At 47.0% G+C, this 26,353-nt stretch overlaps 1 pseudogene; it reads right to left on the bottom strand.

Moving 5' to 3' along the window:
• Positions 1–1,345: 1,345 nt before the first annotated feature.
• LOC118960343 lies at positions 1,346–24,480 on the bottom strand (annotated as a pseudogene).
• Between the last annotated feature and the right edge of the window lie 1,873 nt (positions 24,481–26,353).

Raw genomic sequence — 26,353 nt, 5'->3', positions numbered from 1 at the left:
CGCACAAAACTAGCAAAAACAAATGGAAAAATGCACACAGCATATTGATTATATAGTATTTCTCCCTGACGGAATGTATAAAAATAAGCAGTCAACACCAATAAACCTTAAACAATGGTATAATGTAAAGGGAAAAAGTTAACTTTGTCACATGCATAAATGAGAGCAGTGCACGCGACAAACTCACACCTTATTAAGCATCTGCACTAAGTAAGACTAGCTCATGTATATGTATATATATATATGTGTGTGTGTAATGTGTGTGTGTTGTCAAATACTGCATGGTCTGCTCAGGCTTAGAAGAATCCATACGGTTAGTGAATTAGCATTGGTTGTCCTCAGCTAGTCAACGCCCACCACACTGGTAACGCAGAATAGAAAAAAGAAAAACACTCAAACACTTTTCCTTTTTTTAAATACAAAGACAAAACAATTAACATCAACATCTATTTAGAGATTGTATTGCAGTTTCATCGAACAGTACAACACTGTTAGTAGTAAGAGTTCACTAAATAGAAATTGATTATGAAAATATTAAGCAAATATTCAATGCTTGCCTCTTTGTCCACTAGTTCATTCAGGGGGGAGGACGATGACAGAGAAGGAGCATGTAATAACGGACCAGCGAGCCATCTGCTACAGCCAAGCACGTCGTCCTTCTTTAAGGAACAAAAGACTACCTCACTACACACTGAAATATACACCGAATCCAAACAGTAAGCACCGCTATCCGCGATACCTCACGTCCACGCAGGCTGTGCAGGGATATATATCCACACACAGGATGCATGGACTGGTAGGACCTTCAAGTGCTGCAGTCCAGTACATTAATATATTCATGGATATATTTATATATAAGTAGTAACATCAACCACCTCAAATATATAAGGCACTATGGCTGGGGACAAGTATACGATGCAGCGAGTCTCGTGACGCCAACAACAAGAGCGACGTCTAACGCATCAACTTCCTGTTTACATTTTGATCTGCTCATGCAAGATCACATGCAGCTTGAGGAGCAACAACCCTACTTTAAATCGGTTAAGTGACTCCACATTTTTAAAACACCAAAGACACTGAGAAAAGGTAGAAATACTTCAGACGCGGTACGACACACACCGTGGACAACATGTGCACCTGTCGGCCTATCGAGCTAGAGACGGGGATGGCTTTACAAATGTGGATGTGTCTTGCACACGTTCAGAAGGCAAATATAGGAAAAATAGCTGGGATAAGGTCTGACCTAGCAACGCCACCCGATTAGTCACCTGTTTTTTGAGGGAGTATGGTAGAAGAGCTAATGTGAAGGTATATTTAAAATGTGTCAAAACACAGAGATGTGAGTTACTTATCTACATTCAATCATTCCATCCATCCTTCCTTGCCCCCCTTCCTCATCCTCCATTTCACCCTCCTCCACCCAAACTTTGTGATTTTATTTTTTATAGCTCATATTTCAATTGCACCCAAGTCTACATGATTGATAAAAATAGCTTGTTTCTCTGTGGTTGTGCCATGGCTCTGGACATGAAAACCATGTTGTGGTTGTTTGTTGTGTATTCTGAGAAGGCGGCCCCTCCTGCTCGCTTGGCCCCGGGGGGGCGCGAGGTGCATCTGGAGGTTGGGCCGCTCCGGGACCCTGTCAGATGTAGGGGTACTGGTTGAGTTTGGTGGGGCTGAGGGGGAAGGTGGCGTAGGCAGGCGAGGCCATGTAGGGGTGCGGTGGGAAGAGGGCCTTGAACTGGCCCTGGGGGTGGATAGTGGGCGAGGGCAGCAGCCGGGGTTTGATGCCCACAGTGACCTGGTGGGACGTACCGGCCCGGGGTGAGAGATGCTGTAGGCGGGCTGCAGGACGGGCCGTGAAGCCCGGGGGAGGCCAGGATGTGGGCACAGGGCTGCTGTGACCAGCGGGCCCAGGGGTGGGTAGGACAGAAGAGTATGCTGGCCGTGCGGGTGGGGGTGATGGATGGGGGCTGAGTGTGGTTTGGGGCTGCCGGGGGTAGGGTAAAGGGAGTGCCATGCATAGTGGGGGGACTGTAAAGCCGGCGGGCGCCGGGGGCATAGTTTCCATTCCATTCATGTGGCAGAGCCGTAATGCTGGGAGCTGGAAATGGAGAGAAAGAGGGATGGTTAGATATCATACACATATTACGTGTGTGTGTGTGTGTGTGTGTGTGTGCTGACCTGTCCAAAGCCCATGGGCTGCTGTTGCTGTGCTGGAATGCAGTGATCTTCTGTGGCCGGTTGAGGAGGGGGATGGAGTGGTGCTGTTGACGGCCCGGGATACCTCGCCCTTTGAACTGGAAAGACTCTAAGACTGGAGGGAATGAGAGAAACAGAGAGCGAGACGGGGGGGGGATGAAAGAGAGGGATGAGTTTAAACACAGACATCATGACGGGCAGCAGCATCAACCCACAGAGACAGACAGTAGAGTTAAACCCTGACTGTAGTATCCATCAGCCATTGTGACAGTAGAGATTTGCATGCTCACCACTGACTTCCACTGGGTTTGACCAACACAGCTCCTTAACAAGTGCCATATCTGTTCCCCAAGCATCATGTGGGTGTTTATAAATAGACTAGAAACTGATCTGGGATCTGTGAAGGGATGGAAGCCAATGGGTAAGTAAGCTGTTCGTTTCATAGTGGGGGTCATACCATTGGCTATTAATACCCCCCTAGTAGCACTAGAAATAGCAAGTTGTGGCCTTTTCTATGGCTTTAGCTGGGAAGTGTTTCTGAATGTCAGCTATGGGAGGGGCCTGGCTGGGACATGAGAGGCCATAAGAGACTTATAAATTACCTATAAAACGGGACCTTAAAAAGCCCAGCCCCAGGAACAGAGGGAGAAGACCACAGCTGTTATAAAGCCTACATATGACATACATAAACCCTCGGTAACACCCCACGAACGCATTCATAAACATCTAGGTGTTCATGACAGCCAGCGAACACAATGTGGCGCATGTGTGCGTGTCGGGTAGTCATCCATGTCTATGAAGGCCTAAGTCAGGTTGTAAAGCGTTCCAGGGATGTTACGCCTGTCATACGTAGCTTCATAGCTCCAGATCCCACACAGGTAGAATAAAGGATAGATTCAAAGAAAGGGCTGTCAACAAGAAGCCAGCTGCAACCAGATTAGACATGTACAGGAAACACCAGTCACTCCAGAGGCCGAAGCCAAGAGGTCTGAGGTGAGAGGTCAGGGGCTGCAGCCATAATCACCTGCGAGTACCTCTGTGCCCTATAAACGAGGAGTAATCCCACACCATGTGACCTGTGGAGGCAGACATCATCAGCAGTGACGAGGTATCTGACCCGCTTGTGACCCTGTTAGCCCTGTGTCCGTGTAGTGTCTGATCACTGACGTCCTGACAGATCTAAGGTTACTACTGGGTTCCAGGTTCCAGTGTATACTGTACATGTGACCTGCTGTGTTTTCTGTTGCCCTGGGCAAGGTGTGTCTGTTGTGGTTACCTATGATGAGAGAACTGTGGCCACCTGTTCATGACTACTGAACCTGTTTGTTCAACCATAGGGCTGTGTGACCCAGGTGTGTCAAGTGTACGTCTAGGGTGAATCAGCTGTTTCCTGTGGGTGAATCAGCCGGTTGTCTGTTTCCTGTGGGTGAATCAGCCGGTTGTCTGTTTCCTGTGGTGAATCAGCCGGTTGTCTGTTTACCTGTGGGTGAATCAGCCGGTTGTCTGTTCCTGTGGGTGAATCAGGTGCTGGTGTCTGGTGTGTGTGTGTGTTTTAGATGCTTACTGGTGTTGCCTAGCGTCTCGTTGATGTGTGGGTGGGGGTTGTTATTCCTGCACCTCTCATGGGCCGGCACGCACCATGGGTGCGCACCGCCGGCTTTCTGGGCTCCGTTACCGGGGGCGATGCACGCTACCACGGGGCCCGCGGTTCTGGTTGCCATCGGCGATGTAGCGTTGTTCGGTGAAGGGGCTGTTGCTAGGGCCCAGAGGAGTCGGAGGAAGGCGAGCCGTCCACAATGTCACAACCGCTCTCTCTGCTCGTCATCTGACATACTGTAACAGACCAGCGCAATCACACACAGAGATTATACATTCTATACTGTAACAGACCAGCGCAATCACACACAGAGATTATACATTCTATACTGTAACAGACCAGATCGCACACAGAGATTATACATTCTATATTGTAACAGACCAGAGCAAGCACACACAGATTATACATTCTATACTGTAACAGACCAGAGCAATCACACAGAGATTATACATTCTATACTGTAAACAGGACCAGAGCAATCACACTCAGAGATTATACATTCTATACTGTAACAGACCAGATCGCACACACAGATTATACATTCTATACTGTAACAGACCAGATCGCACACACAGATTATACATTCTATACTGTAACAGACAAGAGCAATCACACACAGAGATTATACATTCTATACTGTAACAGACCAGAGCAATCACACAGAGATTATACATTCTATACTGTAACAGACCAGAGCAATCACACTCAGAGATTATACATTCTATACTGTAACAGACCAGATCGCACACAGAGATTATACATTCTATACTGTAACAGACAAGAGTAATCACACACAGAGATTATACATTCTATACTGTAACAGACAAGAGTAATCGCACACAGAGATTATACATTCTATACTGTAACAGACAAGAGTAATCACACTCAGAGATTATACATTCTATACTGTAACAGACCAGATCGCACACAGAGATTATACATTCTATACTGTAACAGACAAGAGTAATCACACTCAGAGATTATACATTCTATACTGTAACAGACCAGAGCAATCACACACAGATTATACATTCTATACTGTAACAGACCAGATCGCACACAGAGATTATACATTCTATACTGTAACAGACCAGATCGCACACAGAGATTATACATTCTATACTGTAACAGACCAGAGCAATCACACTCAGAGATTATACATTCTACTGTAACAGACCAGATCGCACACAGAGATTATACATTCTATACTGTAACAGACAAGAGTAAATCACACAGAGATTATACATTCTATACTGTAACAGACAAGAGTAATCACACTCAGAGATTATACATTCTATACTGTAACAGACAAGAGTAATCACCTCAGAGATTATACATTCTATACTGTAACAGACCAGATCGCACACAGAGATTATCATTCTATACTGTAACAGACAAGAGTAATCACACACAGAGATTACATTCTATACTGTAACAGACAAGAGTAATCACACTCAGAGATTATACATTCTATACTGTAACAGACAAGAGTAATCACACACAGAGATTATACATTCTATACTGTAACAGACCAGAGCAATCACACTAATGACAGGTGTAGGTGCAACATTTAGGTTAGGGCCCAACATGTATGTGTGCGGCTGTTGTCATTGGGTCATACCTGTTGGGGCGTTGCAGGGTGAGGTGCTGGATTGGGCTGAGGCAGAGGAGCTGGTGCTGAGGGTGCTGCTGGACTGCTGATGGAACATACTCTCTCCATACTCACTGTGCTCTGACACGCCTCACACTCAGCATTGCCCTTACACCTGGAGGGAGGGGGGGAGAAAGAAAGAGGGAGGGGGGGGAGAAAGAAAGAGGGAGGGGGGGGAGAAGAGAGGGTTTTAGTTATAAGGTTACATACAGAGTTTGAGACAGTAATGACTTCGATATTTGAAGAGACTGATTGTGGACTGTAGTGGATATTGAAGAGACTGATTGTGGACTGTAGTGGATATTTGAAGAGACTGATTGTAGACTGTAGTGGATATTTGAAGAGACTGATTGTGGACTGTAGTGGATATTTGAAGAGACTGACTGTGGACTGTAGTGGATATTTGAAGAGACTGATTGTGGACTGTAGTGGATATTTGAGAGACTGACTGTGGACTGTAGTGGATATTTGAAGAGACTGATTGTGGACTGTAGTGGATATTTGAAGAGACTAATTGTGGACTGTAGTGGATATTTGAAGAGACTGATTGTGGACTGTAGTGGATATTTGAAGAGACTGATTGTGGACTGTAGTGGTATATTTGAAGAGACTGATTGTAGTCTGTAGTGGATATTTGAAGAGACTGATTGTGGACTGTAGTGGATATTTGAAGAGACTGACTGTGGACTGTAGTGGATATTTGAAGAGACTGATTGTGGACTGTAGTGGATATTTGAAGAGACTGATTGTGGACTGTAGTGGATATTTGAAGAGACTGATTGTGGACTGTAGTGGATATTTGAAGAGTGATTGTGGGCTGTAGTGATATTTGAAAGAGACTGATTGTGGACTGTAGTGGATATTTGACAGAGACTGATTGTAGACTGTAGTGGATATTTGAAGAGACTGATTGTGGACTGTAGTGGATATTGAAGAGACTGACTGTGGACTGTAGTGGATATTTGAAGAGACTGATTGTGGACTGTAGTGGATATTTGAAGAGACTGATTGTGGACTGTAGTGGATCTTTGAAGAGACTGATTGTGGGCTGTAGTGGATATTTGAAGAGACTGATTGTGGACTGTAGTGGATATTTGAAGAGACTGATTGTGGACTGTAGTGGATATTTGAAGAGACTGATTGTGGAGGAGCTTGAGAGTTACTTACTCCCCCAGTGAGTGTCTCCGTGTTCTCTCTTCTCCTCCTCTTCCTCATCACTGCTGATACTAATGACAGTAACAGTGGGGCTGGCCAGATCAGACATCACCATGGGCCTGCCGCTGCTTATAAGAGGCAGACTGCTCTTCAGAGTCTGACCTGCCTTACAGCAGCTAGGATCCTCCTCCTGCTCTGGTTCAGGTTCCAGCTGTGCAGCTCGCCCCGCCTCTGGGGAATCTACCCTCTGGGACATTCCTTGTGGTGTCGGCCATCTTTGGGGACTGGCATGCTGAGTTTTGGGTGTTGGTGCTGTAGTGAAATTGCTGCCTCTAGGGAGAAATAAATGACGGAAGGGTTTTTTATGATCAGATTGTGTGTGTGTGTGTGTATGTGTGTGCGTGTGTGTGTGTGTGTGTGTTTACCTGTTAAAGCAGGCTTGTTTCTCTGTTTGCAGAGGGCTGTGGCCACACCACGTGTGCGATGCCTATGCTGATTGGCTGTGGGCAGACATGGTCATCTGGTTGGTTAAGAACGGCTGATGGTGGTGGGCATCATAGAGCTGTATTGGTTGCCATGGGGAACGCACCTTCCTGCAAATGACAATACGGGATAACGAGCCAAAGGTTATTATCTATATTAGAGACTTAACTGACTGATCTCACTCGCCTGCTTCAAAGGAGAGGCATGTGACTCATTCTCCATCAGTCTGACAGACAGCCATCACACTGTGTCCTATATTCTCAGAGAAGTCCTTGTCAAGGGTAGAGCATAGCAACAAAACAGACTGACAGACAAAGCAGTTTCAAAAAATTCATTTGGAGCTTCCTATTGGCTCCCTATGGAGAGAAAAAATGAATTAGTCACTGACGTCGCTAAAGAGAACAGACAGTCAACAGCTGACAGACAGCACTCACCCCATTCTCCCAGTCTCTGTGGGCCTGCAACAGTGTCAGACGCCATGGTGGCTGGTGGGGGCGCCATTGAAGTCACCTGCTGCCAGGCGGGCACCAGGATCTGCTGGGGGCGGTTAGACCAGGTCTGCTGCAAGGGAGAAGAACAACCGTTTCCATGGTTTCTATATGCTATCTAAACTTATTCATTCAGTGGTATAGAGTTGCAGGTAGCCTAGTGGTTTGAGCGTTGGGCCAGTAACTGAAAGGTTGCTGGATCGAATCCCCGAGGTGACATGGTAAAAATCTGTAGTTCTGCCCCTGAGCAAGGCAGTTAACCCACTGTTCCCCTGAGCAAGGCAGTTAACCCACTGTTCCCCTGAGCAAGGCCGTTAACCCACTGTTCCCCTGAGCAAGGCAGTTAACCCACTGTTCCCCTGAGCAAGGCAGTTAACCCACTGTTCCCCTGAGCAAGGCAGTTAACCCACTGTTCCCCTGAGCAAGGCAGTTAACCCACTGTTCCCTGAGCAAGGCAGTTAACCCACTGTTCCCCTGAGCAAGGCAGTTAACCACTGTTCCCCTGAGCAAGGCAGTTAACCCACTGTTCCCCTGAGCAAGGCAGTTAACCCCTGTTCCCCTGAGCAAGGCAGTTAACCCACTGTTTCCCCTGAGCAAGGCAGTTAACCCACTGTTCCCCGGGCACCGAGATATGGATGACGATTAAGGCAGCCCCCCCGCACCTCTCTGATTCAGAGGGGTTGGGTTAAGTTGAATGTATTCAACTGAAATTCAACATTTCAGTTGAATACATTCAAAACATCCCCAGCACAAATGCATCCAGGATGTGTCTTGCTGATTCTCCATCACTGTCAGTTTCTCTGTTGGTCCTGAATCACTCAATCACAGCTAGCCCAAATACTAGGGACTCTCTCTCTCCCTCTCTTCTCGTTACCTGTGTGATGAGCCCAGGTCTGATCTGTAGGGGCTGGATGGAGGGAGCTTGGGTGACCAGAGGCACAGCAGTCTCCATGCGTACGGAGAAGCCCTGAGGCTTGGCTGCGTTAGTGGGGATTCCTGGAGGACCGGAAAGGGAAACATGTGTTCCACAGTAAGTCCAAGTCAGTAGATTTCGCTATAGAGGTGGATGGAAAGGAGGGAGAAAGAGGAGGGGGGAGGAGAGAAGAGAGAAGAGGGGAGGGGGGGAGAAAGAGAGAAGAGAGGAGGTGGGGGTAGAAGAGAGGAGGGGGGAGGAGAAAGAGAGAAGAGAGGAGGGGGGGGGGGAGAAAGAGAGAAGAGAGGAGGGGGGAGGAGAAAGAGAGAAGAGAGGAGGGGGGGAGGAGAAGAGAGAAGAGGGGGAGGGGGGAGAAGAAAGAGAGAAGAGAGGAGGGGGGGAGGAGAAGAGAGGGAGGGGGGAGGAAGAGAAGAGAGGAGGGGGGGGAGGAGAAAAGAGGAGAAGAGAGGAGGGGGGAGGAGAAAGAGAGAAGAGAGGAGGGGGGAGGAGAAAGAGAGAAGAGAGGAGGGGGGAGGAGAAAGAGAGAAGAGAGGAGTGGGGGGGGAAGAAGAGGTGGGAGGGGGGAGGAGAAAAGAAGAGAAGGGGGGAGAAAAGAGAGAAGGGGGGGGGGAAAGAGAGAAGGGGGGAAGAGAGAAGAGAGGGGAGGGGGGGAGGAGAAAGAGAGAAGAGAGGAGTGGGGGTGGAGAAGAGAAGAGAGAGGAGGAGGGGATGGAGAAAAGAGAGAAGGGGGGAGAAAGAGGAGAAGGGGGGGGAAAGAGAGAGGGGGGGAAGAGAGAAGAAGGGGAGGAGAAAAGAGAGAAGAGAGGAGGGGGGGGGAAGAGAGAAGGAAGGGGGGGGAAGAGAAGAGAGGAGGGGGAGGAGAAAGAGAGAGAGAGGAGGGGGGGAAAGAGAGAAGAGAGGGGGGGAGAAAGAGAGAAGAGAGGAGGGGGAGGAGAAAGAGAGACGTGAGGAGGGGGGAGGAGAGAGAGAAGAGAGGAGGGGGGGAGAAAGAGAGACGTGAGGAGGGGGAGGAGAACGAGAGAAGAGAGGAGGGGGAGGAGAAAGGGAGAAGAGAGGAGGGGGGAGGAGAAAGAGAGAAGAGAGGAGGGGGGAGGAGAAAGAGAGACGTGAGGAGGGGGGAGGAGAAAGAGAGACGAGAGGAGGGGGGGGAGGAGAAAGAGAGACGAGAGGAGGGGGGAGGAGAAAGAGAGAAGAGAGGAGGGGAGGAGGAAGAGAGAGAGAGGAGGGGGGGGAAGGGGAAAGAGAGAAGAGAGGAGGGGGGAGGAGAGAAAGAGAGACGTGAGGGGGGGGGGGAGGAGAACGAGAGAAGGGGGAGAGAAAGAGGAGAAGATTAAGAAGTCATACCCTGCATCGTTGGGGGGCACAGGATGAGTGCCTGTTGAAATGAGTCGCTGCAGCCAAACTGGCCATTTCCTGTTTGGTGCGGTATCCCAGGGTGCATCACTGAGGGGGCCGAGGGGGCTAAAGTCTGAAGACAACACAGAGACATGAGCCCCCTGACATCTACTACAGAAACTAATGGGTTAGATCAATACAGAGACATGAGCCCCCTGACATCTACTACAGAAACTAATGGGTTAGATCAACACAGAGACATGAACCCCCTGACATCTACTACAGAAACTAATGGGTTAGATCAACACAGAGACATGAACCCCCTGACATCTACTACAGAAACTAATGGGTTAGATCAACACAGAGACATGAGCCCCCTGACATCTACTACAGAAACTAATGGGTTAGATCAACACAGCAGACATCTACTACTAGAAACTAATGGGTTAGATCAACAGAGACAATGAGCCCCACTGACATCTACTACTACAGAAACTAATGGGTTAGAATCAGCACAGAGACATGAGCCCCCTGACATCTTACTACAGAAAACTAATGGGTTAGATCAACACAGAGACCTCTACTACAGAAACTAATGGGTTAGATCAACAGAGACATGAACCCCCTGACATCCTACTACAGAAACTAATGGGTTAGATCAACACAGAAGACATCTACTACAGAAACTAATGGGTTAGATACAACACAGAGACATGAGGCCCCCCTGACATCTACTACAGAAACTAATGGGTTAGATCAGCACAGAGACATGAGCCCCCCCCTGACATCTACTACAGAAACTAATGGGTTAGATTCAACACAGAGACAATCTACTGACAGAAACTAATGGGGTTAGATCAACTACAGAGACATGAGCCCCCTGACATCGTACTACAGAAACTAATGGGTTAGATCAATACAGAGACATGAGCCCCCTGACATCTACTACAGAAACTAATGGGTTAGATCAACACAGAGACATGAGCCCCCTGACATCTACTACAGAAACTAATGGGTTAGATCAACACAGAGACATGAGCCCCCTGACATCTACTACAGAAACTAGTGGGTTAGATCAACACAGAGACATGAGCCCCCTGACATCTACTACAGAAACTAATGGGGTAGATCAACACAGAGACATGAGCCCCCTGACATCTACTACAGAAACTAATGGGTTAGATCAACACAGAGACAATCTACTACAGAAACTAATGGGTTAGATCAACACAGAGACATCTACTACAGAAACTAATGGGTTAGATCAACACAGAGACATCTACTACAGAAACTAATGGGTTAGATCAACACAGAGACATCTACTACAGAAACTAATGGGTTAGATCAACACAGAGACATGAACCCCCTGACATCTACTACAGAAACTAATGGGTTAGATCAACACAGAGACATCTACTACAGAAACTAATGGGTTAGATCAACACAGAGACATGAGCCCCCCTGACATCTACTACAGAACACTAATGGGTTAGATCAACACAGAGACATGAGCCCCCTGACATCTACTACAGAAACTAATGGGTTAGATCAACACAGAGACATCTACTACAGAAACTAATGGGTTAGATTCAACACAGGAGACATGAGCCCCCTGACATCTACTACAGAAACTAATGGGTTAGATCAACAGAGACAATGAGTCCCTGACAATCTACTACAGAAACTAATGGGTTAGATCAACAGAGACATGAACCCCCTGACATCTACTACAGAAACTAATGGGTTAGATCAACACAGAGACATCTACTAACAGAAACTAATGGGTTAGATCAACACAGACATGAGTCCTCCTGACATCTACTACAGAAACTAATGGGTTAGATCACCACAGAGACATGAGCCCCCTGACATCTACTACAGAAACTAATGGGTTAGATCAACACAGAGACATCTACTACAGAAACTAATGGGTTAGATCAACACAGAGACATGAACCTCCTGACATCTACTACAGAAACTAATGGGTTAGATCAACACAGAGACATCTACTACAGAAACTAATGGGTTAGATCAACACAGAGACATGAGCCTCCTGACATCTACTACAGAAACTAATGGGTTAGATCAACACAGAGACACTCTACTACAGAAACTAATGGGTTAGATCAGCACAGAGACATGAGTCCCCTGACATCTACTACAGAAACTAATGGGTTAGATCAACACAGAGACATGAGTCCCCTGACATCTACTACAGAAACTAATGGGTTAGATCAACACAAGAGACATGAGCCCCCTGACATCTACTACAGAAACTAATGGGTTAGATCAACACAGAGACATCTACTACAGAAACTAATGGGTTAGATCAGCACAGAGACATGAGTCCCCTGACATCTACTACAGAAACTAATGGGTTAGATCAACACAGAGACATGAGCCCCCTGACATCTACTACAGAAACTAATGGGTTAGATCAATACAGAGACATGAGCCCCCTGACATCTACTACAGAAACTAATGGGGTTAGATCAACACAGAGACATGAGCCCCCTGACATCTACTACAGAAACTAATGGGTTAGATCAACACAGAGACATGAGCCCCCTGACATCTACTACAGAAACTAGTGGGGCTAGATCAACACAGAGAACATGAGCCCCCTGACATCTACTACAGAAACTAATGGGTTAGATCAACACAGAGACATGAGCCCCCTGACATCTACTACAGAAACTAATGGGTTAGATCAACACAGAGACATCTACTACAGAAACTAATGGGTTAGATCAACACAGAGACATCTACTAACAGAAACTAATGGGTTAGATCAACACAGAGACATCTACTACAGAAACTAATGGGTTAGATCAACACAGAGACATCTACTACAAGAAACTAATGGGTTAGATCAACACAGAGACATCTACTACAGAAACTAATGGGTTAGATCAACACAGAGACATGAACCCCCTGACATCTACTACAGAAACTAATGGGTTAGATCAACACAGAGACATCTACTACAGAAACTAATGGGTTAGATCAACACAGAGACCATGAGCCCCCTGACATCTACTACAGAAACTAATGGGTTAGATCAACACAGAGACATGAGCCCCCTGACATCTTACTACAGAAACTAATGGGGTTAGATCAACACAGAGACATCTACTACAGAAACTAATGGGTTAGATCCAACACAGAGACATGAGCCCCCTGACATCTACTACAGAAACTAATGGGTTAGATCAACAGAGACATGAGTCCCCTGACATCTACTACAGAAACTAATGGGTTAGATCAACAGAGACATGAACCCCCTGACATCTACTACAGAAACTAATGGGTTAGATCAACACCGAGACATCTACTACAGAAACTAATGGGTTAGATCAACACAGGACATGAGTCCCCTGACATCTACTACAGAAACTAATGGGTTAGATCACCACAGAGACATGAGCCCCTGACATCTACTACAGAAACTAATGGGTTAGATCAACACAGAGACATCTACTACAGAAACTAATGGGTTAGATCAACACAGAGACATGAACCTCCTGACATCTACTACAGAAACTAATGGGTTAGATCAACACAGAGGACATCTACTACAGAAACTAATGGGTTAGATCAACACAGAGACATGAGCCTCCTGACATCTACTACAGAAACTAATGGGTTAGATCAACACAGAGACATCTACTACAGAAACTAATGGGTTAGATCAGCACAGAGACATGAGTCCCCTGACATCTACTACAGAAACTAATGGGTTAGATTCAACACAGAGACATGAGTCCCCTGACATCTACTACAGAAACTAATGGGTTAGATCAACACAGAGACATGAGCCCCCTGACATCTACTAATACAGAAACTAATGGGTTAGATCAACACAGAGACATCTACTACAGAAACTAATGGGTTAGATTCAACACAAGAGAAATGAACCCCCTGACATCTAATACAGAAACTAATGGGTTAGATCAACACAGAGACATTGAGCCCCCTGACATCTACTACAGAAACTAATGGGTTAGATCAGCACAGAGACATGAGCCCCCTGACATCTACTACAGAAACTAATGGGTTAGATCAACACAGAGACATCTACTACAGAAACCTAATGGGTTAGATCAACAGAGACATGAAACCCCTGACATCTACTACAGAAACTAATGGGTTAGATCAACACAGAGACATCTACTACAGAAACTAATGGGTTAGATCAACACAGAGACATGAGCCCCCTGACATCTACTACAGAAACTAATGGGTTAGATCAGCACAGAGACATGAGCCCCCTGACATCTACTACAGAAACTAATGGGTTAGATCAAACACAGAGACATCTACTAACAGAAACTAATGGGTTAGATCAACACAGAGACATGAGCCCCCTGACATCTACTACAGAAACTAATGGGTTAGATCAACACAGGAGACAATCTACTACAGAAAACTAATGGGTTAGATCAATACAGAGACATGAGCCCCCTGACATCTACTACAGAAAACTAATGGGTTAGATCAACACAGAGACATAGCCCCCTGACATCTACTACAGAAACTAATGGGGTTTAGATCAACACAGAGACATGAGCCCCCTGACATCTACTACAGAAACTAGGTGGGTTAGATCAACACAGAGACATGAGCCCCTGACAATCTACTACAGAAACTAATGGGTTAGATCAACACACAGAGACATGAGCCCCCTGACATCTACTACAGAAACTAATGGGTTAGATCAACACAGAGACATCTACTACAGAAACTAATGGTTAGATCAACAACAGAGACATCTACTACAGAAACTAATGGGTTAGATCAACACAGAGACATCTACTACAGAAACTAATGGGTTAGATCAACACAGAGACATCTACTACAGAAACTAATGGGTTAGATTCAACACAGAGACATCTACTACAGAAACTAATGGGTTAGATCAACACCAGAGACATGAACCCCTTCGACATCTACTACAGAAACGAATGGGTTAGATCACCACAGAGACAATCTACTACAGAAAACTAATGGGTTTAGATCAACACACAGACATGAGCCCCCCCTTGACATCTACTACAGAAACTAATGGGTTAGATCAACACAGAGACATGAGCCCCCTGACATCTACTACAGAAACTATGGGTTAGATCAAACACAGGAGACATCTACTACAGAAACTAATGGGTTAGATTCAACACAGAGACATGAGCCCCCTGACATCCTACTACAGAAACTAATGGGTTTAGATCACAGAGACATGAGTCCCCTGACCTCTACTACAGAAACTAATGGGTTAGATCAACACAGAGACAATGAACCCCCTGACATCTACTACAGAAACTAATGGGTTAGATCAACAGAGACATGAAACCCCCTGACATCTACTACAGAAACTAATGGGTTAGATCAACACAGAGACATCTACTACAGAAACTAATGGGTTAGATCAACACAGACATGAGTCCCCTGAAATCTACTACAGAAACTAATGGTTAGATCACCACAGAGACATGAGCCCCCTGACATCTACTACAGAAACTAATGGGTTAGATCAACACAGAGACATCTAGTACAGAACTAATGGGTTAGATCAACACAGAGACATGAGCCTCCTGACATCTACTACAGAAAACTACATGGGTTAGATCAACACAGAGACATCTACTACAAGAAACTATGGTTAGATCAACACAGACCTGAGCCCCCTGACATCTACTACAGAAACTAATGGGTTAGAGTCAACACAGAGAAATGAACCCCCTGACATCTACTACAGAAACTAATGGGTTAGATCAACACAGAGACATGAGCCCCCCTGACATCTACTACAGAAACTAATGGGTTAGATGCAACACAGAGACATCTACTACAGAAACTAATGGGTTAGATCACCACAGAGACATGAGCCTCCTGACATCTACCTACAGAAAACTAATGGGTTAGATCAACACAGAGACATCTACTACAGAAACTATGGGTTAGATCAACACAGAGACATGAGCCCCTGACATCTACTACAGAAACTAAGTGGGTTAGATCAGCACAGAGAACATGAGTCCCCTGACATCTACTACAGAAACTAATGGTTAGATCAACACAGAGGACATGAGCCCCCTGACATCTACTACAGAAACTAATGGGTTAGATCAACACAGAGACATCTACTACAGAAACTAATGGGTTAGATCAACACAGAGACATGAACCTCCTGACATCTACTACAGAAACTAATGGGTTAGATCAACACAGAGACATCTACTACAGAAACTAATGGGTTAGATCAACACAGAGACATGAGCCTCCTGACATCTACTACAGAAAACTAATGGGTTAGATCAACACAGAGACATCTACTACAGAAACTAATGGGTTAGATCAGCACAGAGACATGAGTCCCCTGAACATCTACTACAGAAACTAATGGGTTAGATTCAACACAGAGACATGAGTCCCCTGACATCTACTACAGACAACTAATGGGTTAGATCAACAACAGAGAACATAAGCCCCCTGACATCTACTACAGAAACTAATGGGTTAGATCAACACAGAGACATCTACTACAGAAACTAATGGTTAGATCAACACAGAGAAATGAACCCCCTGACCATCTACTACAGAAACTAAATGGAGTTAGATTCAACCCCACAGAGACATGAGCCCCCTGACATCTACTACAGAAACTAAGGGGTTAGATCAACACAGAGACTCTACTACAGAAACGAATGGGTTTAGATCAACACAGAGACATGAGCCCCACTGACATCTTAGTACAGAAACTAATGGGGTTAGATCAACAGAGACATGAGCCCCCTGACATCTACTACAGAAACTAATGGGTTAGATCAACAGAGAGACATCTACTACAGAAACTAATGGGTTAGATCAACACAGAGACATGAGCCCCCCTGACATCTACTACAGAAACTAATGGGTTTTAGATCAACACAGAGACATGAGCCCCCCTGACATCTACTTCAGAAACTAATGGGTTAGATCAACACAGAGACATCTACTCCAGAAACTAATGGGTTAGATCAACACAGAGACACTGAGCCCCCTGACATCTAGTACAGAAACTAATGGGTTAGATCAACAGAGACATGAGCCCCCTGACATCTACTACAGAAACTAATGGGTTAGATCAATACAGAGACATCTACTACAGAAACTAATGGGTTAGATCAACACAGAGACATGAACCCCCCTGACATCTACTACAGAAACTAATGGGTTAGATCAACACAGGACATGAGCCCCCTGACATCTTACTACAGAAACGAATGGGTTAGATCAACACAGACCAATAGCACCGCTGACATCTACTACCAGAAACTAATGGGTTAGATCAACACAGAGACATCTACTACAGAAACTAATGGGTTAGATCAACACAGAGACATCTACTACAGAAACTAATGGGTTAGATCAACACAGACATGAGTCCCCTGACATCTAGTACAGAAACTAATGGGTTAGATCAACACCGAGACATCTACTACAGAAACTAATGGGTTAGATCAAACACAGAGACATGAGCCTCCTGACATCTACTACAGAAACTAATGGGTTAGAATCAACACAGAGGACAATCTACTACAGAAACTAATGGGTTAGATCAACACAGAGACATGAGCCCCCCTGACATCTACTACAGAAAACTAATGGGTTAGATCAACACAGAGACATTCTACTCTACAGAAACTAATGGGTTAGATCAGCACAGAGACATGAGTCCCCTGACATCTACTAACAGAAACTAATGGGTTAGATCAACACAGAGACATGAGCCCCCTGAGCATCTAACTACAGAAACTAATGGGTTAGATCAACACAGAGACATGAGTCCCTTGACATCTACTACAGAAACTCATGGGTTAGATCAGCACAGAGACATGAGCCCCTGACATCTACTACAGAAACTAATGGTTAGATATCAACACCGAGACAATGAGCCCCCTGACATCTACTACAGAAACTAATGGGTTAGATCAACACAGAGACATCTACTACAGAAACTAAGGGGTTTAGATCAACACAGAGACATGAGTCCCCTGACATCTACTACAGAAACTAATGGGTTAGATCAACACAGAGACATGAGTCCCCTGACATCTACTACAGAAACTAATGGGTTAGATCAACACAGAGACATCTACTACAGAAACTAATGGGTTAGATCAACACAGAGACATCTACTACAGAAACTAATGGGTTAGATCAACAGAGACATGAGCCCCCTGACATCTACTACAGAAACTAATGGTGTTAGATCAGCACAGAGACATGAGCCCCCCTGACATCTACTACAGAAACTAATGGGTTAGATCAACACAGAGACATGAACCCCCTGACATCTACTACAGAAACTAATGGTTAGATCAACACAGAGACATGAACCCCCTGACAATCTACTACAGAAACTAATGGGTTAGATCAACACAGAGACATGAGCCCCCTGACATCTACTACAGAAACTAATGGGTTAGATCAACACAGAGACATGAGTCCCCTGACATCTACTACAGAAACTAATGGGTTAGATCAACACAGACGGTCTATCAACAGGGATTTCATCAGCACAACATAAGGGGAATTGTGGCCTCAATAACTATTTTCATAAAGAAAGTGTTTCAGAGAACAAAATAAGGAAAACAATACCAAAACTTTGACTCTCCATAATTAAAAACCTCCTAGTGTAAGTCTTGACAGATTCCAACATATAATCCGCATTAGCCTCACATCCCCAGTAGATGGCGACCTGCCTGTCTGGAGTCTGAGCCAAACAGCAGTGCCGTATGCACCAAGCATAGAGTAAGAGTACAGATCTAGGATCTGTCCATATAATCTTATTATGAAATCATTTAAAAGGCAAAACTGATCCTAGATCAGCAGTCCTACTCCGACACTTTATGAATAAACAAAGAACAGAGCAGGAGCCTGTGCCTGTGGTTCAGAGGTCACTGCTCTGACCTCTTGTGCCCGGCCTACAATATTGAATCCAGGGAATTAGACCAGGGCTGAATCTAACATGATCAAAGGTCTGGAAAGTCCAATCAAAAAAGTCCACCCAGAACAGGGACGGACCATCACCCCCCCATACACATGTACACATGACAGTCAACACAAAGCATTCTTGAGAGGTGAATACTGGGAGATCTGGTGCATTTTCCCACCAAATACTTCCTGTAACTGGAACCAATCAAAGTTCACCTACATCAGAGCGGATGTGTTTTACACACACAAGGCTTTCCTAGAGACCACCCATTCTGTTGCCCCCCAGGGGTAAATACTGAACACAAATGCAAGGCTTTCCTAGAGACCACCCATTCTGTTGCCCCCCAGGGGTAAATACTGAACACAAATGCACTAGAATTAAGGATGTGTCGATATATCAACTTGATTCAATTGGGCTTGTGGTATATGAGGTTCAGATGCCATCACCTTCACATTGTACCAACAGTTGATATGAGAATGGACTTCTAATGTGTTGACAAAGATGGACTTGTATTTCCAGAAATATCTGGTTGGTTTTAGAATAACAAAGTGAAAACATGACTGTATGAGGCCAGTTGAACTCATCTGTCTAATAGGATCAGATGGCTCCAAACTTCAACCATCTCTCTCCTCAGCAACACAACGCACCCGCGCTGTTGCCATGACATAGCCTACGTAACGTCCTGGCGTTGCCACGACAGCGAAGGTGAACGGTTACAGTTCCACGTGAGGACGAGGGGGGCGATAAAGCCCCATGTCATCCACTCCGACCATTTGGAGGTCTGGGTCAGGGGAAAACACGCCTTGGTCTAGCTGTTACTCAAATGAAGACTTGTCTGATAAAACGGTCTCCATTCAAATCTAATATACAGTCTAACAGCTCTAGCAGTGGTACATTGTCATATAGCCGTCTATTCATATAAACGGAAATGTTTTCCCTCCATGTGACGGCTACTGTACTGTATTGATGTGGTGAAGCTACTTACTTGGTTGTGGATGGCAGCCATCTTGCTGAAGGGCCCGGTCAGGTTAACTGTGGTGGTGGTGGTGGTCACCGGTCTGACGAAGGGGCGCTTTGTTCCGGTTGAGCGTGTCGTAAGGACCGGACGAGAGCGGGGTTAACGTCCATGATGTGGAAACATGATTTGACACTGATGGAGAGAGGAAAGGAGGGGGTTGGAGTTATTTTCATCACAGTTTAGCAGGCCCCAGCTATTCTTTATGCTTGTCCTCCTTTTACAAATAACTAAATGTTTCATCATGTTTCTTCTCTACGAAAAGGTCAACCCGTCTGAAAGACAGTGGGGGAAACTCACTGGTTGCTATGGGGAGAAGTCGAGCAGGTGTTGCATGGACATAAAGGAGGCTGAGGCTGAGCGCCTCCGCGGGGGCGATCCTCTTCTCCGCATCGATCCACAACATCCTCTTCAGCAGGCCTACAAACTCTCTTCGGTCCACCTTCTCTGCCAACAGGTCACTACCTTCCAGATTCATCACCAAGTTGACCTGGGAGAGAGAGGCAGGTCAGGGCTCAGGAGAACTGGTCATCTGTTATCTTTCCCAGTGTTTGTGTCCATTCCATCTGGAGCCGCAGGAAGTTTAAACCAGCTTTACAAGTCAAGGGAGACTTGGTTAGGGACAAACAGTATATAAACAGTCACAATGCTGGAATAATCCTTTCCTAAGTTAAAAATACCACACATTTTGCAGAAGTTTATCAAATATGAAAACATCAAACCAACCATTGTGATAAGTGGAACGATGAGGCATTTTTCATATCTACAGCATTCTACATCCCCCCGTCTCTACACATCTACGTCCCCCCCAGTCTCTACACAGCTACGCCCCCCCCCCCCAGTCTCTACACATCTACGTCCCCCCCCCCACCCCTAGTCTCTACACATCTACGCCCCCCCCCCAGACCCCCCCCCCCCCCCCCCCCCCCCAGGACCCCCACACGTCCCCCCAATCTAGCCCCCCCCATCCACACTACCCCCCCCCCCCCCCACTACCCCCATCCCCGCCCCCACCCCAGCCCCCAGTCCCCCCCCCAGACCCCCCCTACCCCCCCCACCCCCCCCCCCCCCCCCCCCCCCAGACTCCCCCACCCCCCACCCCACCTCCCCCCCCCACCCCCCCCCCACCCCACCCCCCCAGACCCCCCCCCCCCAGTCTCTACCCACCCCCACCCCCCCCCCAGACCCCCCTACACCCCCCCAGTCCCCCCCCCCCCCAACCCCCCCCCCACAGGACCTCACCCCATCCCACCCCCCCCCAGTCTCTACACATCTACGTCCCCCCCCCAGTCTCCCACATCTACGTCCCCCTCTACACATCTACGTCCCCCCCAGTCTCTACACATCTACGTCCCCCCCCCCCCCCCCCAGTCTCTACACATCTACGTCCCCCCCCCCCCCCCCCCCAGTCTTACACATCTAACCCCCCCAGTCTCTACAATTACGTCCCCCCCCCCAGCCTCTACACATCTACGCCCCCCCCCCCAGTCTCTACACATCTACGCCCCCCCCCAGTCCTCTACAAATCTACGTCCCCCCCCAGTCTCTACACATCTACGTCCCCCCCCCCCCCAGTCTCTACACATCTACGTCCCCCCCCCAGTCTCTACACATCTACGTCCCCCCCCAGTCTCTAACATCTACGTCCCCCCCAGGCTCTACACATCTACGCCCCCCCCCAGTCTCTACACATCTACGTCCCCCCCCAGTCTCTACACATCTACGTCCCCCCCCAGTCTCTACACATCTACGTCCCCCCCCAGTCCAGTCTCTACACATCTACGTCCCCCCCCCAGCCTCTACACATCTACGTCCCCCCCAGACTCTACACATCTACGCCCCCCCCAGTCTACACTCTACGCCCCCCCCAGTCTCTAAAATCTACGTCCCCCCAGTCTCTACACATCTACGTTCCCCCAGTCTCTACACATCTACGTCCCCCCCAGTCTCTACACATCTACGTCCCCCCCCCAGTCTCTACACATCTACGTCCCCCCCCAGTCTCTACACATCTACGCCCCCCCCAGTCTCTTACACATCTACGTCCCCCCCAGTCCATACTACGCCCCCCAGTTCTACACATCTACGTCCCCCCCCAGTCTCTACACATCTACGTCCCCCCCCAGTCTCTACACATCTACGTCCCCCCGTCTCTACACATCTACGCCCCCCCCCCCCCAGTCTCTACACATCTACGTCGTCCCCCAGCCTCTACACATCTATGTCCCCCCCCAGCCTCTACACTCTACGTCGTCATCCCCCGTCTCTACGTCATCCCCCGTCTCTACGTCATCCCCCGTCTCTACGTCATCCCCCGTCTCTACGTCATCCTCCGTCTCTACGTCATCCTCCGTCTCTACGTCATCCTCCGTCTCTACGTCATCCCCCGTCTCTACATATCTACTAATCACCCCCCAACTCAAAAAAACATCAGCAGGGAAATGTTCAACCCATGATCTCATTGTCAGGGAATTTCCAGCTGTGGTTTGCCTGAGGCTTGACTTTCAAACTAAGTGTTGGGTGCTGAACCTTAGCATGTCACTTAGCATATGACTAGAGATGTGAGAATGGGGTTTTTCCAGCAATGAGATGTACGTACATGTTCTAGCCTTTTCAGTCAAACAGCTGAAGGTGAATTCCTCTCTCTCAGACCTACGGCCCCATGTCATCTAACCATCTGACCATGGCTTCCTGAGTAGAGACTCATCAACACGGTCTAGTTAGACCAGCTGAAGGTGAACTTGCTCTCTCTCAGACCTACATCATCTAACCATGAGCTTCCTGAGTCAAGGACTCATCAACACGGTCTAGTTAGACCAGCTGAAGGTGAACTTCCTCTCTCTCAGACCTACATCATCTAACCATGAGCTTCCTGAGTCGAGACTCATCAACACGGTCTAGTTAGACCAGCTGAAGGTGAACTTCCTCTCTCTCAGACCTACATCATCTAACCATGAGCTTCCTGAGTCAAGACTCATCAACACGGTCTAGTTAGACCAGCTGAAGGTGAACTTCCTCTCTCTCAGACCTACATCATCTAACCATGAGCTTCCTGAGTCGAGACTCATCAACACGGTCTAGTTAGACCAGCTGAAGGTGAACTTCCTCTCTCTCAGACCTACATCATCTAACCATGAGCTTCCTGAGTCGAGACTCATCAACACGGTCTAGTTAGACCAGCTGAAGGTGAACTTCCTCTCTCTCAGACCTACATCATCTAACCATGAGCTTCCTGAGTCGAGACTCATCAAACAGTCTAGTTAGACCAGCTGAAGGTGAACTTCCTCTCTCTCAGACCTACATCATCTAACCATGAGCTTCCTGAGTCGAGACTCATCAACACGGTCTAGTTAGACCAGCTGAGGTGTCCACATCCTGTGGAACAAGACTTACGTGCGCCATGTCATCCAAACAGTTGAAGATGTACTTCCTTGCTTCCTTCGATTTCATCCCTGTCTCGGTCTCATGCTCATCAGTCGACTGGAGAGAGACAGGAGGAGAGAGAGAAGGTGACAGGGGGAGAGAGAAAGAGAGAGAGACAGGGAGAAAGAGAGAGAGAGACAGGGAGAGAGAGAGACAGGGGGAGAAAGAGAGAGCGAGACAGGGAGAGAGAGAGAGAGAGAGAGACAGGGAGAGAGAGAGAAAGAGAGAGAGAGACAGGGAGAGAAAGAGAGAGAGAGAGAGACAGGGAGAGAAAGAGAGAGAGAGAGAGACAGGGAGAGAAAGAGAGAGAGAGAGAGACAGGGAGAGAAAGAGAGAGAGAGAGAGACAGGGAGAGAAAGAGAGAGAGAGAGAGACAGGAGAGAAAGAGAGAGAGAGACAGGGAGAGAAAGAGAGAGAGAGAGACAGGGAGAGAAAGAGAGAGAGAGAGAGACAGGGAGAGAAAGAGAGAGAGACAGGGGAGAGAAGAGAGCGAGAGAGAGACAGGGAGAGAAGAGAGCAAGAGAGAGACAGGGAGAGAAAGAGAGCGAGAGAGAGACAGGGAGAGAAGAGAGCGAGAGAGAGACAGGGAGAGAAGAGAGCGAGAGAGACAGGGAGAGAAAGAGAGCGAGAGAGACAGGGAGAGAAAGAGAGCGAGAGACAGGAGAGAAAAGAGAGAGAGAGAGACACAGAGAGAGAGAGAGACAGGGAGAGAAAGAGAGAGACAGGGGGGAAAGAGAGAGACAGACAGGGGGGAAAGAGAGTGAGGACAGGGGAGAAAGAGAGAGAGAGAGACAGGAGAAAGAGAGAGAGAGACAGGGAGAACAATAAGATTTGGTTTATCCCTTCAGCCTTTATCTCCAGAGTTGGTTCAAGCGGTGAAAAAGAGGATGCTTGTGTTGGGGTTTTCTTCTCTGGTGGGAGAATGTTTGGTGATGGTGAGATAATATGAAGGTTTGTTTTCAGTGCGGGCTAGGAGGTGTGTGTGTTTTGGTGGAGAGGAGCGAAAGAGGGGTCAGTGTATGGAATGGTTGAGAGAGGGTGCTGGGGGGAGGGGGGTTCTGCTGGAGATGTCTTTTGGGCTTAGGGGTCCTTCTTACTTTCAATCGCCATGCTGAGTAGGGAGAGTCAGACTCCCTGCAGAAGAACCGTGCCGTCTTCGTCCCCACATTCAACAGATGCTCCCCAGGCAAACACTCCTGCGTCTGAGAAATGTAGCGAATCTGTGAAAAGAGGAAGCGAGGGAAAAACAAAGACATGAATAGACCGAGCAAGAGAGGAGAAAGGAAAAATGCATTAGGAAAGAACATTCCCTGTATGCTATGACTGTAACAGAAGGGGAAAAGCACATTCCCTGTATGCTATGACTGTAACAGAAGGGGAAAGAACATTCCCTGTATGCTATGACTGTAACAGAAGGGGAAAGAACATTCCCTGTATGCTATGACTGTAACAGAAGGGGAAAGAACATTCCCTGTATGCTATGACTGAACAGAGGGTACAGAAGAAAGACATTCCCTGTATGCTATGACTGTAACAGAAGGGGAAAGAAACATTCCCTGTATGCTATGACTGTAACAGAAGGGGAAAGAACATTCCCTGTATGCTATGACTGTAACAGAAGGGGAAAGAACATTCCCTGTATGCTATGACTGTAACAGAAGGGGAAAGAACATTCCCTGTATGCTATGACTGTAACAGAAGGGGAAAGAACATTCCCTGCATGCTATGACTGTAACAGAAGGGGAAAGAACATTCCCTGTATGCTATGACTGTAACAAAAGGGGCAAAGAACATTCCCTGTATGCTATGACTGTAACAGAAGGGGAAAGAACATTCCCTGTATGCTATGACTGTAACAGAAGGGGAAAGAACATTCCCGTATGCTATGACTGTAACAGAAGGGGAAAGAACATTCCCTGTATGCTATGACTGTAACAGAAGGGGAAAGAACATTCCCTGTATGCTATGACTGTAACAGAAGGGAAAGAACATTCCCTGTATGCTATGACTGTAACAGAAGGGGAAAGAACATTCCCTGTATGCTATGACTGTAACAGAAGGGGAAAGAACATTCCCTGTATGCTATGACTGTAACAGAAGGGGAAGAACATTCCCTGTATGCTATGACTGTAACAGAAGGGGAAAGAACATTCCCTGTATGCTATGACTGTAACAGAAGGGAAAGAACAGTTCAATATGACCATTTCTCCCCATAATATTACCATAACATCATACAGTCTAAACATCCCAGCACAGTCTCTTCTCCATTCCTGCGGTGCCTTGTTCCACTGTAAACAGCCACTCCTCCCATACCCACAGTCCCCCACCTTCAAGCCCAGGTGCTGACCCCTTTCTCCAGCCTCACACATCCCGAGAACACAGTCATTACCTAGTGGTAATACATTCAGGTTATGCACAGAGTGTCTTCACACTACCATCACCCTGGGAATGAGGGGGGTGGGGCTCTAGGAATGATCGACATGTGTGTGCGTAACAGTGTAGTTTCTGTCCCTCTCCTCACCCGACCTGGGCTCGAACCAGGGACCCTTATCGACAAGTCACCCTCAAAGCATCATTACCTATCGCTCCACAAAAGCCTTTAGAGCAAGGGAAACTACTTGAAGGTCTCAGAGAGAGTGACGTCACCGATTGAAATGCTACTAGCGCGCACCCCGCTAACTAGGGAGCCATTTCCACACCAGTTACATGTGGGTGTGTCCGTGATCAGGGCCCTAGCTGGAGAGGGAGTATGACTGTATGCCGCTGCCTGCATGGGGTCGTGTTGACTCAGGATTCTGCGTTTCACACAGAAAGGGAAAGAAGAGACGCAGATAAAACATCTTGCTGCGTTATGTAAACGCAAATCTAAAAAGGCTTCTTACTGTAAATTCTGCTCAGCTTCAGTCAGGATTCGCTCCAAATCATGAATGTAAAAGGAGTCATTTCTGCTTCAGTTGCACTTCTCCACTCAGATGGAGTGATTGCTCGTCATTGGATCACCAGCAGGTCATTTCCTCCAGTGTAGTTTTTCTCCGGTATAAAGTTCAAATGCAAAGCTCAATTTCAAGAAAAAAGGTGGAAATGTAGCTGGCT

This window comes from Oncorhynchus mykiss, unplaced genomic scaffold (assembly GCF_013265735.2).
Source record: "Oncorhynchus mykiss isolate Arlee unplaced genomic scaffold, USDA_OmykA_1.1 un_scaffold_593, whole genome shotgun sequence".
NCBI classification, from domain to species: domain Eukaryota; kingdom Metazoa; phylum Chordata; class Actinopteri; order Salmoniformes; family Salmonidae; genus Oncorhynchus; species Oncorhynchus mykiss.
The sequence above is the reverse complement of the archived record's forward strand: the minus strand, read 5'-3'. Positions and strand labels throughout refer to the sequence as shown.